Genomic DNA, 20,822 nt, shown 5'->3' with positions numbered 1-20,822 from the left:
AGCCCATTGATCCAGCCTATCCAGATCCCTCTGTAGGGCCTTCCTGACCTCAGGTCAACACTTCCTCCCAACTTGATGTAATCTGCAAACTTTCTGAGGGTGCACTCAATCCTCTCATCCAGATCATCAATAAAAATATTAAACAGTGGACCCCAATACTGACCCCTGGGGAACACCACTCATGGCCGGTTACCAGCTGGATGTTACTCTAATCACCACCATTCTTTAAGCCCAGCCTCCAGCCAGCTCCTTACCCAGGAAAGGGTGTACCTGTCCAGGCTATGGGCTGCCAGATTCCCCAGGAAAATACTGTGCGAGACAGTGTCAAAGGCTTTGCTAAAGTCTAGGTAGACTACATCAGCCACCTTTTCCTTATCTACCAGGCCAGTCACTTGAGCATAGAAGAGTAGGTTGGCCAAGCAGGACCTGCCTTTCATGAACCCATGCTCCCTGAGCCTGATCCCCAAGTTGTTCCACACACGCCACGTGACCTCACACAAGATGATCTATTCCATAACCTTCCCTGGCACTGATGTCAGGCTGACAGGCCTGTAGTTCTCCAGATCCTCCTTACAACCCTTCTTGTATATGGGAGTCACACTGGTAAGCCTCCAATCCTCTGGGACCTCTTTATGGTTTACCAGGAATGCTGATAGATGGTGGAAAGTGGCTTGGCAATCACCTCCTCCAGCTCCCTCAGCACCCTTGGGTGGATCTCATCTGGCCCCATGGACTTGTTACAGTCTAGATGGAGTAGAAGGTCTCTAATTGTCTCCGCCTGAATCATGGGGGATTTATTCTGCTCCCCATCCCAGAATTCCAGGTCAGAGGATAGATTACTCCAAGGATAAGTGGTCTGATTATTAAAGACAGATGTAAAGAAGGCATTGAGAACTACAGCCATTTCCTTTACCTCAGTGATTGTGTTCCCTGCTGTATCCAGTAAAGGGCGGAGATTCTCCTTAGCTCTCTTCATACTGTTAATATATTCGTAAAAAAAAAAAAAAAAAAAAATTGTTCTCTTTTACTACAGTGGCCAGGTTGAGTTCAAGCTGGGCTTTTGCCTTTCTGATTTTCTCCCTGCATATCCTCGCAACTTCTTTGTACTCTCCCCTAGTTTCTCGTCCCTTCTTCCTCCTTCACAGGGGGTAGACACTCCTTTTCTCCTGGAGTCTCAGGTACTACCAGGAGCCAGGGCGCACAGTATGTAGAACCTGGGCTGCTTGCCTGTGCCATTCCCCTGGAGGAACACAGCTGTGATGCTTTCCTGGGCAGAATGTAGTGACTAACTTGTCTCCTCAATTTGAAGTATGCTTGGGCCCATGCTGACAGTTAATGTAGCTCTAAGTTTATTCGCTGTCATAATGTAGCCCTACTGCGTAGATATGCCCAAACGCTTTGGAGAAGTGAATGTAGGCCGTGTATCCATCTGCAAAGGCAAAAGTGAGTCTGGCTGAAAGTCAGTCTACATCTGCTCTTAATCATGCTGTGATGTTTGTCTTTATTAATTTTATCAGCTGTAATTTTATCAGATAAATCCCATGAAGTTGTAGACAATATGTATAATGCCATGGGTGCTTTGTGGGATTTGGAGGCAGTTGGTGCTATTGATTTGGTGCTGTTGACCCACTTCTGTGGAATACAAGGCTGTGGAAGTGAATGAAGAGACTTCCTCCCTCCTCCTCCTGAAAAATAGGTTTAGATAGGAGTTAACCGTCCTGAATCTGGCCATTTTCAATTAAAGTAAGAAAGTGCAGAGCATGTTTTGTATATGTTCACACATATATATGTATTTGAGTGCACATTTTCTGTTTTAGTAGAAGTAAATCATGACAAAATTCTGGAAACTAGGCACCTTTCCTTATCTCAGGTCTGGCATTGTGCCCACTCTGTATATTGAAGGAGTGAAAAGCTTTTCAATTTCTCCAATCCAATTCATTATGCAGTGGTGCACAAGTTGCCACATGTGTGCTGTTAGGAAGTCTCAGCACAGATGGAAATAGACCTTGTCACAAAATATAGGTATTTATCACTGGAGATGGCGAGCTTCCCACTTGGAGAATGATTAGCTGTCTTGAAGTTCACTTACAAGCTGTGATCAAAGCTGTGAAATGGGGCTGACTGGCTAATGCCTGTTTGTTCCTGCATGCCATTTCAAACAAAGTGGAGGAAGGCCAAAGGAAGAATTTTGAATACTACAGGTAAGAAGGGCCTCCTACACGGACATTTGTAAATCCCCTTTTCACTAGAATAAAAGGAGACTTCTTTACAATTATGATTTGGATGCATATAGTGTATATAGATTCAGCATAGTAGGAGTGAAAAGGCCAAAACTTGATCTGCAGTTTAGTAATATAAAGAAAGCTCTGGCTCCTATATTTCAAAACATATGACCAGACACTACTCAGAGCCGCCAATGACTGTATAAAACATTGGAAATCCTTAGGAATTTTTCTCATGTTTCGTAAAATCGTACAAATGGTTGGACTGGCTTTTTGTTTTGCTTTTTGATCTGAACAGTGCTAAGGACTTGCAACTTCCTTGACTTCTCTAAGGTACTAGTGGAATATAGCAACACTAAAATATATTGCTTGAAATTCTGGGATATGAGGTTTACAACATTTACCTCTGAAGACTTGTCTGTCTAGGAGAATAAGGAGAGGAGAAATTTAAGCCCTCACTCAGAACTGCACTGTCAGTTAATGTATTAACTTATAGTTAATAGTTATATAATAGTTATATATCTATAATATAGATTATAGTCTCACTGTTATCAACAAGGAGGGGTATGCTGAGTCACCTATGACCTAAGCTGCCTCCTTAAATGTGAGTTAAATGTTAGTGTTTTTATTGTTGTTGGTGGTGGTTTGTTTGTTTGTTTTCCTGGTTGTTCTTAGAATTCAGGAAAAAGGGAAATAGTTTTACTGTAAGATTAAACTATGCTTGGGACCAGGTTTTGGTAATTGGATGTCTCCAGTGCAAACATCTATTGAATCAGATCCTTTATACTTCCATATCTTTATCTTAATTTTAGAAGGCAGGGACTACACAGCACCCAACAAAAATGAAATCTCAGTCCTGATGGGAGGCAATTTTCTTTTCATTTGACAGTGCCATCACACAGCAATACACCTGCCAGCACCTCACCCAAATGGATGCAGACTCTGGGCTTTCCAGTTTACAAATGGATTCTGTGGCTCATCTTGGCTGCTTGGAAAAGCGGGGTTCACATGGTCCTTTTTTAATTAACAGTGTTCTCTTCTGTGGAAGCACTGTGGTAATGCTCCACAGGACAGGCTGGGGTTTTCCAGGCCAGCCAGATGCTGGAAATATTGCAAAGGAGCCTGCATGTATCTGCCAGCTCAATTGTTCCTTGGTTGTCCACGGCTGCAGGATGGACTCAGGTGAATTGGGCGATCCCACCAGTCCTGTGTTCACAGGTTCAAATAAGGTGATTTAATTGTGACCTAGACCAATACTTTCCCAATTTTTACCCTGTCCACTCCTCATAAGATTAGACCAACATGTTGCAGCCTATCTTAAGAGGCAAAGGCTAGAAGAAGATTGTCTCTCTCTGGAAGCAGATTGTCACTTGAAAGGGAAGCAGTGGGCTATGCATTCCTCTCCTGTATACTAAAAGGCTATTACACATTACCAACCATTTTTTGTGAATATCTGGTTTCTTTCTTGTGCCAGACCTATTATACTGGGCAATGTACTGTGTAGATAGAACTCTTCCACTCATTGCCTTCTACACTTGTACAGGGAGTGCTAATGATAACTCTGCTATGGGAATTTAAGAAACTTAAAGATCTTTATTTCACCCTACAGTTCTGAACAATTGGATCGATCAGTATGCTGACTTCTGATATTAGCTTGGTGCATAAAAAGCTAGTCATTTATTTCCTCCAGCATATTCTTGCATCTTTTATTCAGCAGTGTGTCAGATGTCCTGCACCTTTAAGCATGAAGCACAAGTCCTACTAAAACATCTTGTCATGGTTTTATGATTTTTGGTTATTGGTATTCCACATCATAACATCATGTATTGTATGTACTGGTTCTCAGAAGAGGAGAACTACTACATTCTCCAGAGGACTTTGCTACCCTTTTACCATTTTCCGGTCAGAGGGAAAGATAAAAACTCGCGTATCACGAGACCTTCCTTCTCATCCCGTCTCTCGTCCCGGCAGCATCTCTCTCCCCAGCCATCTCATCGTCAGTATTAGAGTAAGGCCTACCTTAACTTTGGATACTCTCTCTCATTTTATTGGATTTACTAGCTTAAATTGTAATTATATTGTATTATAGTGTGTTATTTTGCGTTCCAATATCTTATTTAGTAAATCAGTTTGTTTCTCCTCAGATTGTTGCCACTGTTTTGTTTTTAGGGCCATCTCCCTACCCTTTTTCCCTTTTCCCTTTCCTGGGGCGTGGGTCTGTGGGTCCATCTGCCCCACTAGTCACGGAACCGGGCCGAACCAGCCCACAAACTGTTGATACATCTCCTTAAGAACACTTCTTTCTGTACTCGCAACCTTTCATTGTTTACTCAACTTTTCATCCCACTGCGGTGGAATTTGTAGAAAGTACTGCAAACTAGTTCAATCTGACATACCATGGGGCAATCTAGAGTAAGTCCAGAGTCCTGGATTTATTCAAGTAAAATCAAGAGGGGAATTCATTCTGCTGTGCTAGGTTTCTGTAGCCTTCTCTGGCAGCTGCTGCTGCCTGTGAGGAGAAGAGAGTGCAACTGCTGATTTGCCAGAGAATCCCAAGGGTAGGAGTGAGTGTCAGCAAACAGCCGTGGACATCAGTGGTGCTAAATTCTGTTATATGTGTTAAGCGGACAACTTAGATTAGAAGGGAAAAAAAGCAAGCAAACCTCTTTTCATAACCCAAGTCTAGCTGGGAACAGGAAGAAATTATTTGCCAGCTCTCCTCCTCTCTCCCCCCACTTTCCTCCCACTATTTCAGTACCAAATATAACCCAAACTTATGGATTATTTCAGCTACTGAAATATGATGTTTCTTTTCTGGTTTCCATCTGGGTCTGGAGGCAGAACAGCAATATCACAAAACAAGCCTCTTACATGCTGCTTCTGATCACAGATGGGAGTCAGGCCTGTTCCCCAGAAGGACTTAGGTGTTCTCAAGAAGAGCAGGCATCCTCCAGAGCTCTAGGAAGTACTGACATGCCAAGCCATCAGCTAGGATGCATGTTCTTTGTTACTGGCCGCATGCAAGCTTTTCCAACCAAATCTACACAGCACGTGAAGGTTTTCCAAACAGAACTGTGCGAACTCATGGCAGCTGCTGTGAGAAGAATCTTGAAACATGTTGCCCAAAATGCTCAGTTAAGGTGTGAAGGTGTTGACTGTTCTCAGCTGTCTTTCAATTTATAGCTATCCCTGTATGTTGTTGTTAAAGTCACATTCAAAATATATTCATATATGAAGAAGAACCCTTTAGGAAAACTGAAATGGTATTTCTGAAAATATCTGGAAATCAATGCAAGTTTCATGGAGTATGAAGATTCATATGAAGTACGAATATGTAATGACATTGGTTACATTTGTTAGTTTAAGAGCATTCTTTGGGATTCTGAATACAGCAGCAAAATCCCTCCATCTATCTTCCCTTACCCTGTTAAAGTGCCCTTATTAAGGGATTAAAGATGTTATTGTAATACTATTCATAATGTATACACTTTGCAGCCTCTCACATCTGTTTTTTGCACTATGAATCTAATCAAGACCGTTATTCACATTTGTCTTGTAGATAACAGGACAGGATACCAAAGGATTCTTGGACAGAAAGGAAATGACAGAGGGTTGGTGTAATGGTCTAATTAAAGATCTCAAAGTCAGAGGAGAAAAATCCAGAATTCTGTGGTGTGGAGAAGACATGCAGCACTACCCCGTTTTTATCGGTACAGGTGTGAACAAAGCCATGTGAACCTTACATCCCAAGGAAAATGCTTCTGCTAGATCACCCAGCTTCTGATGAATGGTGTTCTGATGTTCTCAGCCACACACAGAATTATAGAATCATAGAATTGCTCAGGTTGGAAAGGACTTTCAATATCATCAAGTGCAACCGCAACCTGACTATACTACCCTAACTCTAACAACCCACCGCTAAATCATGTCCCTGAGCACCACACATCAAGAGAGATTAAAAAAACTTTACTTTTCACATAAGAAATTATGAAGAATCCAGGGAGCTTGTGAGAGCAGAAGACTTGTTCTTCCTTAGGCACTGACAGACTACATGAGAGTGAGTCAGACTTCTTGCCGACCTGTCAGTTGTCTGACCTTCTGTCAACGGTTTATGGGCGTTAGGCCCGATTCCATAACGAAGGGGACGGGGGACCCACAGGCCCACATCCCGGGAAAAGGGGAAAGGGGAAAAGGGTAGGGAGATGGACCTGAGAGCAAAGAACAGCGGCAACAATCTGAGGAGAAACAAACTAATTTACTAAATAAGATATCGGAATGCAAAGCAACACACTATAATACAATATAATTACAATTTAAGCTGATAAATCCAATGCAGAGAGAGAGAATGTCCCAAAATCAAGGTAGGCCTTACTCTACTACCGACGATAAGACGGCTGGAGAGCGAGGTGCTGCCAAGATGAGAGACGGCGGAAAAAGGGACGAGGTCTCGTGATCTGCAAGTTTTTATACTGCGAGCTTTTATCTTTTCCCTCCGGCTGGAAATGGTAACAGAGGAGAAAAGTACCGTGGAGACTGTGGTAGTCCTTCTCTTCTGAGAACCAGGTATATCCACTACATGATGTTATGATGTGGAATACCAATAACTGAAAATCACAAAACCATGACACCTTCTTGTGTCAAAGAGCTCAGATGATGGAGTAAAATACAATAAGAATACTCAGTCTGTATTCTTTTGAGTATGTTCAGATATGCCTTCCCATAACACTTTTATTGCTAGTATTTACAAGAATGAGTTTTGTAATAGAGACAGGCTTAGTGATCTGGATTACTAGGTGGTACTTAGGTTACATTTCAAAAATTGGCATAGAAAGAGGATTATAGAAAATTTCACTTCAGAAATCTATATTATTATAGATATTTTATAAGACAACATATTTAAACTATTTAATATATGTGTTCACCCAAATACATGTATATGCTGCCTTAAGTGAATGAATACTAATTATTGAGTCGAAACTCATTAATTTAAAAGTTGTACTTATGGGAAAAGACTTTCCCTCAAATAGTTTTGAGGCGGTCCTTACTTTGTTGAAGTTAGCAGATAGCAATGAAACTCTTCCACTGGAAATTCTGCAAGTAGTTTGATATGACATCTATACAGCAATTGTAAACCAGCAGCTAAGTGAACTACATGGAAAGATGTACAAGGTGAGAGTGAAACAATCAGGATCTGTGTGATAAACAGTAGTTAGAGAATGCTGGCTGTTTTTGTGAGCAGTGTGAAAGGCAATTTGATCACCAAAAATAAAAGCTTCTGAGCTGCTAGGTTTAATGTTCTGAAGAGGTGGCTGTAGCGAACTCAGACTATTTGTGAACTGACACAGTGGGGTACTTATAACAGCTGTGAGGACTTTTTAACTGTCTAACCATTGCCCAATGTTTTGTAGAGATCTTCATGGAAGAGAGTTTTAAAGAAACATTTGAAGAATTTGAAGATCACTACTTCTCCATGTGGCTAATGTCACTAGCAAATAAGTTCTAAACAAATGACTGTCTAATTGTGTGCTTAAACAAGTGTGAAGATGTGCAAAAATCAAAGAGATCCAGAGTGTAGAATGTGATGGAACTTCAGCCTGAAAGGGCAGTTTATCTAGCCTGCTGGCCACTACTTCTCTCTTTCTTGGGCATCTCTCAGCTTTAGAGGCAGTGATGAGACAGACTAACTGAATTGTTTTAGTAGCCAAGTGCTTTCTTCTATTACAGAACCAAAAAATATACAGACAGGCATGTGATGGGTCCACTAGAAGGTTCTGTCCCACAGCAGTGTATGTGCTATGACAAGATTGTGCAATTTTGCACAACCAAAATTCTCACACGCTTTGCAGTGTTACTGATTGTGCTAATTTGGATGACAATAGCCTCTTCTCGCCCCATGGCACAGTTAAGTTCATTGGCCCTGCAACTCTTGTCTTCTAGTGCCTGCGTGACTGGCTGTGAACCTTGTCTGCTTGGACGATTCCCATCTTTGCTTTGGAGCAGTTAGATCATAAATTTGGTTATGGCTTTTGCAATTCTCTGTTACTGGATCGTTAGCTCAATTTGGTTCTGGTCTTAGGGAGAGCTGGCAATGTTACCCTAGAGAACTCTGACTTAGAAAAACAGAGGAGAGAATAGGAGTTGGCTACATCCTAAATCGTCACCCTTTTGCATTTATTCTGCATTTTTGCCTTTTTTCAACTTCCTCCATTGGCAATGAACAGGATCAAACCTCCCTGTTTGAATTCTGCTGAAATAGCAGAAATTTGATAGTACAAATTGTCATCCGAAATCCAGGAAGAAAACTCTCTAATTCCAATGTGGTTTTAGAAAGCACGATTTCTCACGATACGTACCGGGCAACTTGACAAGCAAGTGTGCCCTCTTAGAGTTCAGGTTCTCCATTTGAACAGTTAAGACATGCATATGCAGTACATTGGCATACATACTCATTCTTTTTCAAGGACTCGTAAATATATGCTAATGTCCCTTTGGGCATGCTCAGTGGAATCTAGGGTGGTCGACTGCCCACCTACTTCTTCCTTGTTTTTCGCCATCAGTTCCATCACTGAAGCCTTTGGCCCACTTTCATCCACTTTTCCCCAGTCTGGAAGATTTCCATTGCTTATTAGGCAATAGTGAGCCACTTTTAAAAAGCAATATATGTGGAACCCGAGGAAGATGTCCTTGCATGTTTTGAGGCAAAAGTTAAAAGTATTCTATTGTGACTCCAGTGCTTCTTGCAAGGCAAAATCATTGAGGGAAAAGATAAAAGTATTCTATTATGTTCCCAGTGCAAAATTATTGAGGAAAACAAGACTGTTCACCCTCTAAATCTGAAATGGAAAGTTTTAGAACTATCACTTGTGGATTCCTTTTGCTAAACTAATATATTGGTTCTTAAACTAATGTACTAATCCCTATTGCTAAACAAACCAACCTAAATCAAAATGAAAGCAGATCTAGGGCAAAGAGATGTGATTTTGTGACAATGTGTTGCCTCAGAAAGTGAAAGGGCATAGCGGCTTGCTGTAAATTATCTTAAGGGCAGGATATTGAATGAGCTTATTTCAGGTAGAACTGGATGTTGTCTCAAACTAGAAACTCTGAATTACAGGGGGCTGGATGGAAGAGAGCTAGAGGTGGAATCCCAAGATTGGCTAAACAGTCCCTCTATACTAGGTATTGCAGATATAAATCTACTTCTGAATCTTCTGTATGCTTCCTGTCATCCATTTATGAGGCCTCTGGAGGTGGTTTGCTTATGATAACATTGCAGAACAATTTACATTAATTCTAGTTTGATTTTGATTGTCACAGAAGTACAGTGGGATTTGTATAGTTTTCATTGTGCCAAATGGTAGATTCAAAAGACCTGAATTCTGTATCTGGCCTTTTTCCTGGCTTCCCTAGTTATTCTGATCAAGTCAATTTACTTTTCTCTTCCTCTGCTTCCCCACCACTGAAGTAGTGGATGAGAATATGAAGTGTTATATTACTAGTAAAGAGGGTGATTTTTTTTGTCTTCTGTGTCTGGACTGAAGATTCAGATCCAGTCAGAGATGTGATTAGTCAGGTTTTCACAACCTGGCTAAGTCTCTGTCCATCATGCCCTGACAGACCTAAGACATCATTAAGGAGCAAGAGGCAGTTCCCTGACATTCTGTTACTATCTCATCATTTGAAAGACAGTAGCCTGCATGAATGGCCATGATGAGCAGCGCACCCCTGCTGCCTGTCACAGTCACATGTTAATCAAGGTACAGTAATTTGTGAGAACATTAATAAATACAAATCACTCTCCAGGGAACTGCAATACATTATTTTACCTCTTGACAATAACAGGGTTTATTATCTTGCAGAGAGATGCTCCTGTCAGGGCAATCAAGGATGGCCATTTCTAATGAAGACAAATGATCTCCTTCAAAGGAGCGGCAAGCCTTGATTTGGCTTAATGGCTCACTAGTATGAAGCATGGATTTAATCACAGCTCCAGCTTCTGTCACGTATGGGCCTTGAAGCCAGGTAATTGGAGGCAGGTGCTAAGTACAATTTAAATGAAATGTCTAGTTAATAAGCATAGTTTGAAACTAGTAATTTCTCCCCCTCCCCCAGCCTTAGCCCTTTCGGGGACATGGAGGCAGCTAGCTGTGCTTAGGCTTAATTTCTCAGAATTGCCTTTCTTATTTGCAGTACTGTGCAGCTATTTTGAGTTTGCTAGATGTCCCAGTTGGAGTGATCCTCATTCAGATAAGATGGCCAATTGAGGGACTGTCAGCGTTCAGAATGCTTTCTTTTGTGCTGGAAGAGGCAGCAGAGCTAAAATCTGGACAGAGATCATAGAATCACATAGTTCGGGTTGCAAAGGACCTTAAAGATCATCTAGTTCCAACCCCCCTGCTGTGGGCTTCCCAGGACCCCATCCAGTCTGGCCTTGAATGCCTCCAGGGATGGAGCATCTACAACTTTTCTGGGCAACCTGTTCCAGTGCCTCACCATCCTCTGAGTAAAAATTTCAACCCACATCTAATCTAAATCTCTCCTCTTTTACTTTATCATTGTTTTAGGGCCAGGCAACAAGCAGGACTGCCTCTTGACAGCAGGACCAAACTTAATAAGCCCAAGACATGATAGGTGCACCTATTTCTGGGAGCCTGTCATAGCAGTGATATGTGAAATAGATTTCTCTCAATTAATATTCACTGTGGCAGAACCATTCAAGATTAGTTGCCCTCTAAGGAATCTTTTTTTAGAGAAGAATTAAAGTCATCCCTGGCACAAATTGCTTATTGAACTACTTGGAAACAAGAATTCTTCCTGGGGGCCTCTGCAGCTTTGTCTTGATTTTGGGAAACCAAAGAGGTTTTGGCTTTTCAGATACATTTTGAAATTCATTGTTGATTTCTTTTTAAATTCTTTTCCCTTCATCTATTTTTTAATTGAAAAAGAAAAGGCGGCCAGCTGTGATTAACAAATGAGAAATAGGGCAGTCTAGAGCAGACAATTGTATCAAGAAAGCACTCAAGTAAAATACTTTTAGATTAGAAGCTAGTGTCCAGTGGATCAGAGTCTGGCTACACTTCTTCTGTCTTATGGCTTGATCTCCTTCCAAAGATAAGGCAAATAGCCCCAAAAATGGAAAATTTCCCACTAGTGAAAAAAAAAACAGGCAAAAAGTTCAGATGGCACTTCAAGTTCACACCAACATCATGGTCATGGATCTGATTGCAATGCAAGTAGCTGCAAAATTACTAAATCTAAATTACTAAATCAAGCTAACTTAATTACTACAAATGGTAGAGATTCAGCAGCACGGGCTGTATCACAAACTGGTCAAGACTGGCTGGTGAGTGAGCAAATTGAGTGTGTCAGCTACGATCATGTCTGCAGAGGAGAGCAGCAGTGTTCTGTAAGCGGCAGAGGTTTATGCTTCCAAGGTAGCAATTCCCATAGTCATTTCCTATTCGTGTGTATAGGTAGGGTTTGGCATGGACAGACATGACAAAAAGTGTCAATGGGAGGGAGAGAAGAGGGATTTGATTCTGTACCAGAATGAGAGGGGTTACAGTGTCTATCTGGCCTTTTAAATGTTGGTGATTTCTGTGTATCTGTGTCAAAGCAAGATGTTTATGGCAGATAGAGAAATGTTTTTTCTGTCAGAGATGAAGCATTGGAAGTGCTCTGATACCATTACTGATCCAGCTGAAGTCAAAAAGACATTTCCTGAAGAAGAGAGGGGTTTGTGATAACAGTAAAGATCATGTTTGGTGATGGAGGAAAAATAGCAGAGATAAAGCCCAGGCTAAGACCAGAATTTCTCTCTCCTCCTGGGGAAGCAGAACTGGGACAACTATAATCAAGGAGCCATGAATGGTTTATGTGTGTTCAGCCTGCAGTTATTACCAATGTTAAACAGATGCCCACAACTCTTAGTGACAACTCATACCTTAACAGTGAGGAGATTCTGACTGTAGATTCGATGCTGATGTTGGTAGGCCAGAAGGCAAATGTAATGCTGACAACTGTAGTGCTACAGTGGACAGGAGGCAAGACCAGGATGACCTGATGAGTCCCAGGGCTGGCAAATGAGTCTTACGTTCTATCTGAATCACCCTGTGGCTGGTGTCAGCTTGCCTGGGCACCAAAGAATAAGACCGCTCTTCTGTGCACCCTTGGTTGATGTGCATGCTGCATGGAGCAGTGTGCACACTGTTCCCAGTTACTCTGGACAAACAGGCTTTCTATTCTTATGGACAAGGAGCTCTTCATTACAATGTCATTTGGGAGCACTGGCACAATAGAAACCAGCAGCTTTGCTTCCCCAGGAGCGACATTACGGAAATGAGGCACTAGGCCAGAGGTTCATTTATACTGACCAGGATTCACTTTCCCAGCTCTGGGAGTTGTTCACCATGAGGCCAAGTCATTTTGTCTCAGTGTGTATTTCAATGTCTGTGAAAAGCCAGGGATAATGCTACCGGCATCTCAGGAGTGAAATGATTTGAGGCCCTCCATGAAAGGTACTATACAGGCCCAAGCTGCCATTGTCAAGCCAGTCCCAACAGTACCTCATGGAATGCATGCCTTTTGTGTCAGCTCTGGGGCCATGGGGAACAATGCCTTTTCAGGACAATAGATGTCTGCAATTCATGGTGAATTTCCTTCTCTTCTCTCATTAAAATCCATTCATTTCCAGTACAGCCTCTTCATTCTCAAACATACATCTTGGATATTTGTCAACTTCCATTCATCCTATTTAGTCTGCCCATCTAATCTCTTTGAGACTGAACATTTCCTCTGATGGCAGTCTTCAGAGTGCTATTCTGCCAACTGAGATGCATTGAGGAGAGCCTCTTGGCAAGCTGGCTCATTCTTGGGAGCACACATATTTGAGTAGTGAGACCTCAAGCATTTCTACTGTGCAAGAAACCACAGTGCTCAGCACTCAGTAAAACTCAGAAGTGAACCACACAGTGACACAAACTTCCTTCTTGTGCATGTTATTATGCTCCTACCTGTTCTGCCAGGTATGTCAGGTAGAGGAGAGAGAGAAAATGGTGGTAGCATTCCCCAGTAGGAGGAGCAGAGAGACTGAGTCCATTTGGATCAAGCTACCCAACAGCAGTGAGATCATAGCAGCTTTGGCTCAGTATCAATTCAGCAGTGCTTCAGCTACTGACACAAATAAGGGCTCTGTCCCAAGCTCCTTAGGTTAGCTGTTTTGCTCTGCTGTCTTTTACAGAGAAAAACACCGTTTGTGACTGGCACTTAAGCAGAAAGCTTCCGCTACCCAAGCTCCAGAGATCCTCGAGAGCTTGGTGACATCTGGCGGGAACTGGAAGAATCACAAGCCTTATACTTCCATCTGCCATCAGTTCTCTCTGTGGTGAGAGCTCTGCATGACAAGAATTCTCTCAGGAATTCAACTGTGAAAGAAATAATGAAATATAACCTATAGGAGATTTGGGTTTGCAGTTTTATTGTGAAAAATCAATGGCAGACATTTTCAAGAAGTTTTGATGAAATGTTCTTTTTCTAGCAGAAAAAGTTTATTAACAACAAAAATGGGTTTTTTAAAATAAATGTGCAGTTTCCTTCAGTTTCAGGTAATTCATAAATCAGTTTTAAAAATATTTTGACAAGATACAGGTAAACCACAGCCATGATAAATTGCTATTGATTTTATATGCAGAATCAGAAGAGTACAAAATCAAAAAACGTAATGCTGTAATGATGCACACTGACGGAACACTATATAGTTTAGATATCTAAGAGTTTGAAGTTCCTGAAGAGAGTGATGGTAGAAATAGCGAAATTAATGTCAAATTCAGAGTGATTCTGTGCTTGAAGTTTGAATTAATTATCCTGTTGGGTCTGTATGCATATGTATTTGTGTCAGTTTTCCTACTTTTTCCCATAACTTCATAATTCTGGAAAGATAAACACTGTTGCCTTCACTCTCACATTTTTTCAAGTACACTTCTTGGAACTAGTTGCGCACAGCATTCTTGCAACTTCACAAGGTGGACCAAGTGTTAACCAACAAAGATAAAATTTTCTTCCAGTATATTTTAGATGTTGAAATGGTATATTCCTTATAAGACCAACTGTCAAAGGATTTTCTGTGTTTGTCAAGGGTTTTGTGAGATTTTTGATAAAGGGAAAAGAGTCTAAAATGTTATCAGTCAGTATCTTCATTTCTCCATCCCATTTTAGGACTTTCTAATGGGAAAGAATGGATGTAGAAGGAGGAAATCAGTAAAATGATGGTCAGCGTTTCTGGAAGTGGCCATGAAAGCTATGCTACAGTTTCAGCCACTACTGAGAATCCAGCATGTGGATGTACTTCAGGGCTTCCTGAAATTCAAGACTTCTGGAAAAATTCTGAACTGGGACCTTAAAGTCACTGGTAAGTTTGAAGAATCACAGACCATTGCTTGAGTCTATTTGCCATTTTATACTTCAGTAAAAAAGAGTTAGTCTAGAGGACAAAGCAGCTTTTCAGGGTGAAATCTGTCAAGTGCAAAGCAGATCTCCTCTTAGCTATGTGGGGGAAAGCCTCACACTAAAGCTTCAGGTTGCCTGCTTTCAGCTCAGATCTTTGCCTCCTCTCCCATTCCAACTCATCTCTGCAGCAATGCTGTGAATGTAACATCACTGCTGGTAACCTTATTAGCAGAGCCAATTGTCTGAAGACATTCCTATGGGAGGCTGCTTGCTATTCAGTGTATGAGCTATGGCCCTATTGTTTTTGACAGCACTAGGTGACCTAATTCACTCCAGTGGGCCCATCATGCACATCCTCACAGGGTGATTTTCCCCTATGACAGGTCATCATTTGTATCCTTCCCCCTAGTACTCAGTTAGTCCTAGCCTCACGTTCATACAAACACACAACTACACACAGACAGGGGCCTTCCTGAGAGCTGGTCTAGTTAATGGATATTTACATAGGCACAGTGAGAACACAGCATGAGCGTAAAGCTACCTGGACAGGCTTTAAGCTTTTAACGTAACAAAATATGTTGTTTAGAGTTTAGCATTGGCTAAGCCTGTTACTTTAGCTTCTCTGACCAACAATAATGTGGGAAACAGGAGTTTTGCTGAAATTGAGGTGTTCATGGCACAGCTATGACACAGTGATGAGCCTAAGGACCCTATCTTTGTAATGATTTTGAGACAACTTGGACAGAAGCTACAGGGAACAGTAGCTTTGTCAAAAGTATTCCTGCCCAAGGCTGTAATGTCTTCAGCTGGGCTAACAGGCCTTTGACCAGTGCAGTATTGACCACGTGGAGATCGTGCAGCTGTGCTTTGGATCCCTCAAGGACTTTACAACAAACTAGAATTCACACTACACTATCAGAAATGGCAGTGGGATGATGGTGGCAGGTGTGTGAATGTGTTGCTCTGTTAACCAAACAGCTAAGACAAGAAAACTGTTGACAAAAGGGAAAGATGGAAAGTTTTGTTCAGTGGATAGTTTTAATGTGTTTACTTCCTGACAGCGCTCCAGGCTTATTCTGTGTCCTTCTCAATACTTCAAGGAGGTAATTGAATTTCACCAGATACTTTGATAGAGCTCAAACCAGTATTATGTGAGTACCCAGGAGGACTCCATGAGTAATTTAACCTGGCCTTTTGAGCTACTGACAAAGTCTGGCAGGAGAACATAACCCAGCAGCCACCCACGCTCAGCTAGGGATCTAAGTGAATGTTGATGAGATGGAGAGTAGGTGGTGAAGTCTCCATGAGAGTGAAAATCTCAGCAGGACTTGGCATGGACTGCTCTGGAAAAAGCTGTTGTTGCCCAAAGCAATGTTGCTCTGAAGCAGTAAAGCATTTGTATTGAGCTGAGAGGTGTGGTCATCCCACTGCTGCTGGCAACCCAGGCTTTGTCTGAATTCTGACTACAGGAACAATTTCAGTTCTTTTGATCTAAAATTGCTGTCAAGTGAAAGGCATGATGCTCAGTCTGTGCTAAATGGTTCAAGTTAGGATCTATTAATGGATTTCTAGCTGTGAAATAACTATGTTGTTCCTACTTGTTGAAATCATACATTAGCAGAATTCTACTCTTTCCAGGAGATACGGACATGTAATGGAAATAACTCATTTCAAATATCTGTTTCCTGAAATGAAGCATCATAGATTTCCTTATAACTGAGACAGATGTTTGCTACACATAACCCTAACTCGCATACAGTAATGAAGAGGAATATACAGTTACTGAAGAATACAAATATGAAGGATATTTTGTGCTGTGTATCAGCTTTTCCCTGAGTACTTCCTCAACATTGCAAGCATTACCCATGGCTCATGCGTGTCCTCTAAGATGGCAAAACAGTAGACAATGGAAATGAGGCATGATACTATTAAGGAACTTGACTTACAATTAATTATAAATACAGTGAAAAGAGAAACCCAGGAGTTCTGAAAGAGTATGTGTAGTGCTATTCCAAGTTAAATAAAAAGGCTTTTTATTTCTCTTTTATCTCCTGAAAGTCAAAATTCCTCAAGAGTCATTCAGTTATTTTAGCTTAGGATTCCAACAGAAGTCAGAAAGCACTGGATGTTTTTTTTTGAGTACACAACTACAAGTTTTGCCCAGTTTCAGTGGAGAAAATAAGCGGGATGGGAGCAGGACTACTCAGTGACAGACCAACATTCCATTCTTGCTTCTGAAGTGCTGGCAGTCTCCTTTACCATGGTGACAGTGTTATCAATAGATGGCTCCTTTGATGACTTGGTGCTAAACTTACAGTAAAATCTGGAGCCAACTGAGTGAAATTTGGGATTTCCTTCTAAATAATCAACAATTTTGGATCTGCTGTTTCACCTGACATTTCCAAGAGTGTGTGATCTAAGTTTCTGTCTGCTGTTGGTATACACATTCATGTGTAATGCTAGTTGTGGCAAGACTGCAGGCCAGGCATGCTTTAGTCCAAGTTCCTGCTTTATCAGCACTTCTGTATGGACAGTAACAGTAGTTTCCATGCTCTTATGGTGGGGATTTGCTTTGTGACTGCTAGTGTTGCTATAGCTACATTTCCCCAATGTTCATTATTTCCAGTAGCGTCCTTGTCACGCATCCAAGGATGCTGGCATTAAACAAGCTCACAGCATGTCTTTTCTGCCCTGGAAACTATTGCTAGGTGCACTGAATCAACCAAGAGGTTCTGCAGCTGGTGCTTTGCCTGGGCTAAATCTACTTCAGCCATGAAGGGGGTGATGAGAGAAGTAGTTAAAAGCTCTTTTACAGCATTTTGAAGGGAAAGGAAAGCCTACAATCACAGGGGGCCCTTTCCAACAGAGCTGAACAGGAAGGAGGAGAAGGAGTTGTCATCTCTCAAGAGCAAGTGCAGGGAGGGGAGGAAGCATAGGCAACTTGGGTTAATTGCTAGGTTGTGTAATGAGCTGGGTGCTGCACAGCTACTGTATAGCACCCATTGTGTCAACACTTGGTTGGGGGTGTGCTGCTCCAGGGCACTTTGGCTGGCTTTCAGGTTTTGTTTTTGAATGGTTTAATGAGCAAGCTAAATAGCTGTAAAACTCAGAGCAGGATCTCAAAAAGCCCACTGTCCTTCAGGCATACATGTGTATCTGGTACTGTGCAGAAAGGGGAATGAATTCTGAGCAGCCACCTACTTCCTGCAGGAAGGAGCAACCTACGGAACTCTGTTGTACAAGAAAAGACACCAAACATTCAAGACTAGCTGTAAAGTTGAGCTAATCACTGACATATCATGAAGACTGATAGCTAAGAGGTACTCCAGCCTCTGCATATTCTATGAAACTCCAATCTTATCTTCTCAGGCTTTGATTAGTGCATAAGTGATATTAAAACAGCAACTGTCTTTTGCTAGGAGGTGCCAAAACACTGCATCTCATAATTTCAACAGACTTCTAACTGTTGGATGAGACCTCATCCTCTCTGAGTCTGTATTGACATATTAATGCCACCAAGATGATTAAGAAATTGGAATGCCTGTCATAAAGGGAGAAGCTGAGCAACCAGTGGTTGAGTTTAGTCTGGAGAAGGGCTAGGGGAACTTATCAATATGTAAAAATTCCTTCATGGGAGGGAGTAAAAATATGAAACTGGACTCTTCTTAGTGGTATCCAGTAGCAGGACAAGATGCAATGAGTATAAATTGAAGTGCAGGAAATTCCACTTAAACAAGAGGAAAAACCTTTTTATGCTAATGATTGTCAAATACCAGAGCAGGTTACCCAGAAGGTCACGGAGTCTCCAACTTTGGAGATATTCAAACCTCAACTGGATTCTTTCCTGAGCTCTAGATAACACTGCTCTGAGCTGGGAGGTTCAGACTTGATCTCTCCTGTGGTCCTCCTACCTTCAAATATGCTGTGTTTTTGTGGTTCTGTGAATCTGTGGAATTTGTTCCATGCTTTTGGGTCTGAAGAAGCCCAAATAAAGTAGGGAGTTCTGTTATTCCTGGTGTTCAATAAGTAACTGACCAAAACAAGGCCAAATCTTCAGATTTCACAAACTTATTTCCAAACCTACAGAGTTACATTAGTACAAAATGATGTGCAAACTGTACTGTTATACACGCTTTTGAAAGTGCTATTGTCTTCCATCACACATGCCACTGGATGTTTAAAAGATCATTCTAATAGTGGACTCTCAGTTTTTCATAAGCCACTAAGGGCGGTTTTCTTCTCTGTGTAGAGATTAAATCTGGAATCTTTTATTTCTAGTGTTACAGTAATAGTTGTTTTTGCAAGCAATCTTGATGTTGATGCAGGCAATCTTTACGTTGATCCCAACTATGCGATCCAACAACTGTTAGAATTACCACTCACAATTAACTGAGTGTTTTGCACCAGGAGATGCTGTTCCATTACAATTACAGTAAGAAAGGCACTCAGACACTTTGCAGTATCATTTAAAATGCTATTTACTGCAGCTAACACTATGAAGAAAGAGATACAGATAATCTTAGATCCATTTAGATGGTGGGACCTCAAAGTTCTGTGGCATTGAAAAGCCATCTGACTGGGGCACAGCATGCAGGTGCAGACCTGGTCTGTTACCCCGTTTGTGTCCTGCAGGATTTTCTTACAAGAAAACTCTATTGATCATTTCTACTGCCAAACAAAAAGGACACTTACATGCAAAGCGAACTTCTTGCTGCACTTTTAGATAAAGGCAAGGACATGCAAGTGGCATAATCACCAGTACCAAGTGGGAGCTACCTAGAGGCTCTCTGTTACAGTTGATTGGCTAATTTTGTCATGGATCCAAGGAATATTCACAGGACAATGCAGGCCTTGGGCTAAGCCATATGTGCAGCACAGTTTAAATGGTATGTAGATCATATGCCTCAATGTACAATGATCAAGATCATTGTACTGAGATATATGACTCTATCTCCAGTCTTCATTCTGCAGATGAATTTGCCACATACTTAATAAAAGAAACATGTTGACAGGAGTTATCACATCCTAATTATACCCCAGATAAATTAGGTTCAGCTGCTCAGAACATTTTGTAAAACCAGTTCTTGTAAAACTTCAGTGGTACTTCCCATTAATCATAATTTTCAACAAATAAAAATGGCTAATTCCAAAATCACTCCTTCTTTAAAGTCAAGAGCAGGTTTATTCATAACTTAGGCTCTGGTCTAGATTTGCACTAATCCTATCAGAATTCTAGACACGTGATACCTTCCCTTCCCTGAAACGATTTCATTATCACTATATTAGGATCTATAGGACCAGCAGCAGTATACATACTATCTAGTATAGCTGTCAGCAGCGTGCAGCACTTGTCTGGCCGGACAGGAGGGAGATCACTGTCTGCTGCCTAGACTATCTTGGTGAAACCTGAATGAGTGTCAGTGAGAGCTGGTGGAGTAGTTCTGCTTCGACGATGCAGGGGACATTGCAATTAATATTGTCGCAGTAGTGATTAGCCCATAGGTGGCAGTATTTCCTAGCTCTCGTTTTGCAATACTGGCGTTATTTGCGTTTTCTGTATTTTTGCTGTCACAGAAGATTTTGTTGTTCAGTAAGGCCGTAAAGTCCAATCCTAAAGATAGTTAGCAAAAAGTTATTTGTTAGGATGTGTGAAAACTCCATTCATATCAATTTCTTTGCTAAATGATGTCACATCAGTGGGCTAGAGAAGTGTGATTCCGTTTTCTGATCTTAAGGAATGAGCTATCTCTTGTTACATATGAATATGTATCATTGAGTCTCAATCCCTCGGAGAGTTTTGCACGAGTAAAGAATGAAGAAATACAAATCATTTGTGCTTAGTATGGGAAAAACAGTGTAGGAGTTGGTGGCCGAAGACACTGTGATTTAAGGTAATCCCGGACCAATCAGTCAATTGCAGCTTTTTACTTGAAGGTTGCTCTCTCTGTTGCAAGGGTACCTGAAGTGAATTTCTGCCTATTCTTCAGTCTTTGCTGTTTGTAGTACAGCATGGCAACTTTAATTGTTTGACTCATGAACCAGAGTTCATGAATCAAAGCCCTATGTAGTTATTTGCTACCATTGCTACAGCTCACTGTAATGATTGCTCCTATTTTCTGAATGTTAAGATGTATGCAGAAATTTATAGCTATTGTT

General features: G+C 41.3%; 1 long non-coding RNA gene across 1 annotated transcript in view; it reads left to right on the top strand.

The window, feature by feature from the left end:
* The window catches only part of LOC110399690, a 29,547-nt gene continuing 9,288 nt past the window's right edge, over window positions 564-20,822 (top strand). Inside the window, exons 1-2 of the long non-coding RNA XR_002439335.1 lie at window positions 564-603; window positions 14,436-14,628. This is a non-coding gene — a long non-coding RNA (uncharacterized LOC110399690). The remainder of the gene's footprint in view (window positions 604-14,435; window positions 14,629-20,822) is intronic.

Source organism: Numida meleagris, chromosome 5, assembly GCF_002078875.1.
Source record: "Numida meleagris isolate 19003 breed g44 Domestic line chromosome 5, NumMel1.0, whole genome shotgun sequence".
Taxonomy (NCBI): Eukaryota; Metazoa; Chordata; class Aves; order Galliformes; family Numididae; genus Numida; species Numida meleagris.
Note: the sequence above shows the minus strand (reverse complement) of the source record. Positions and strands in the feature narration are given on the sequence as shown.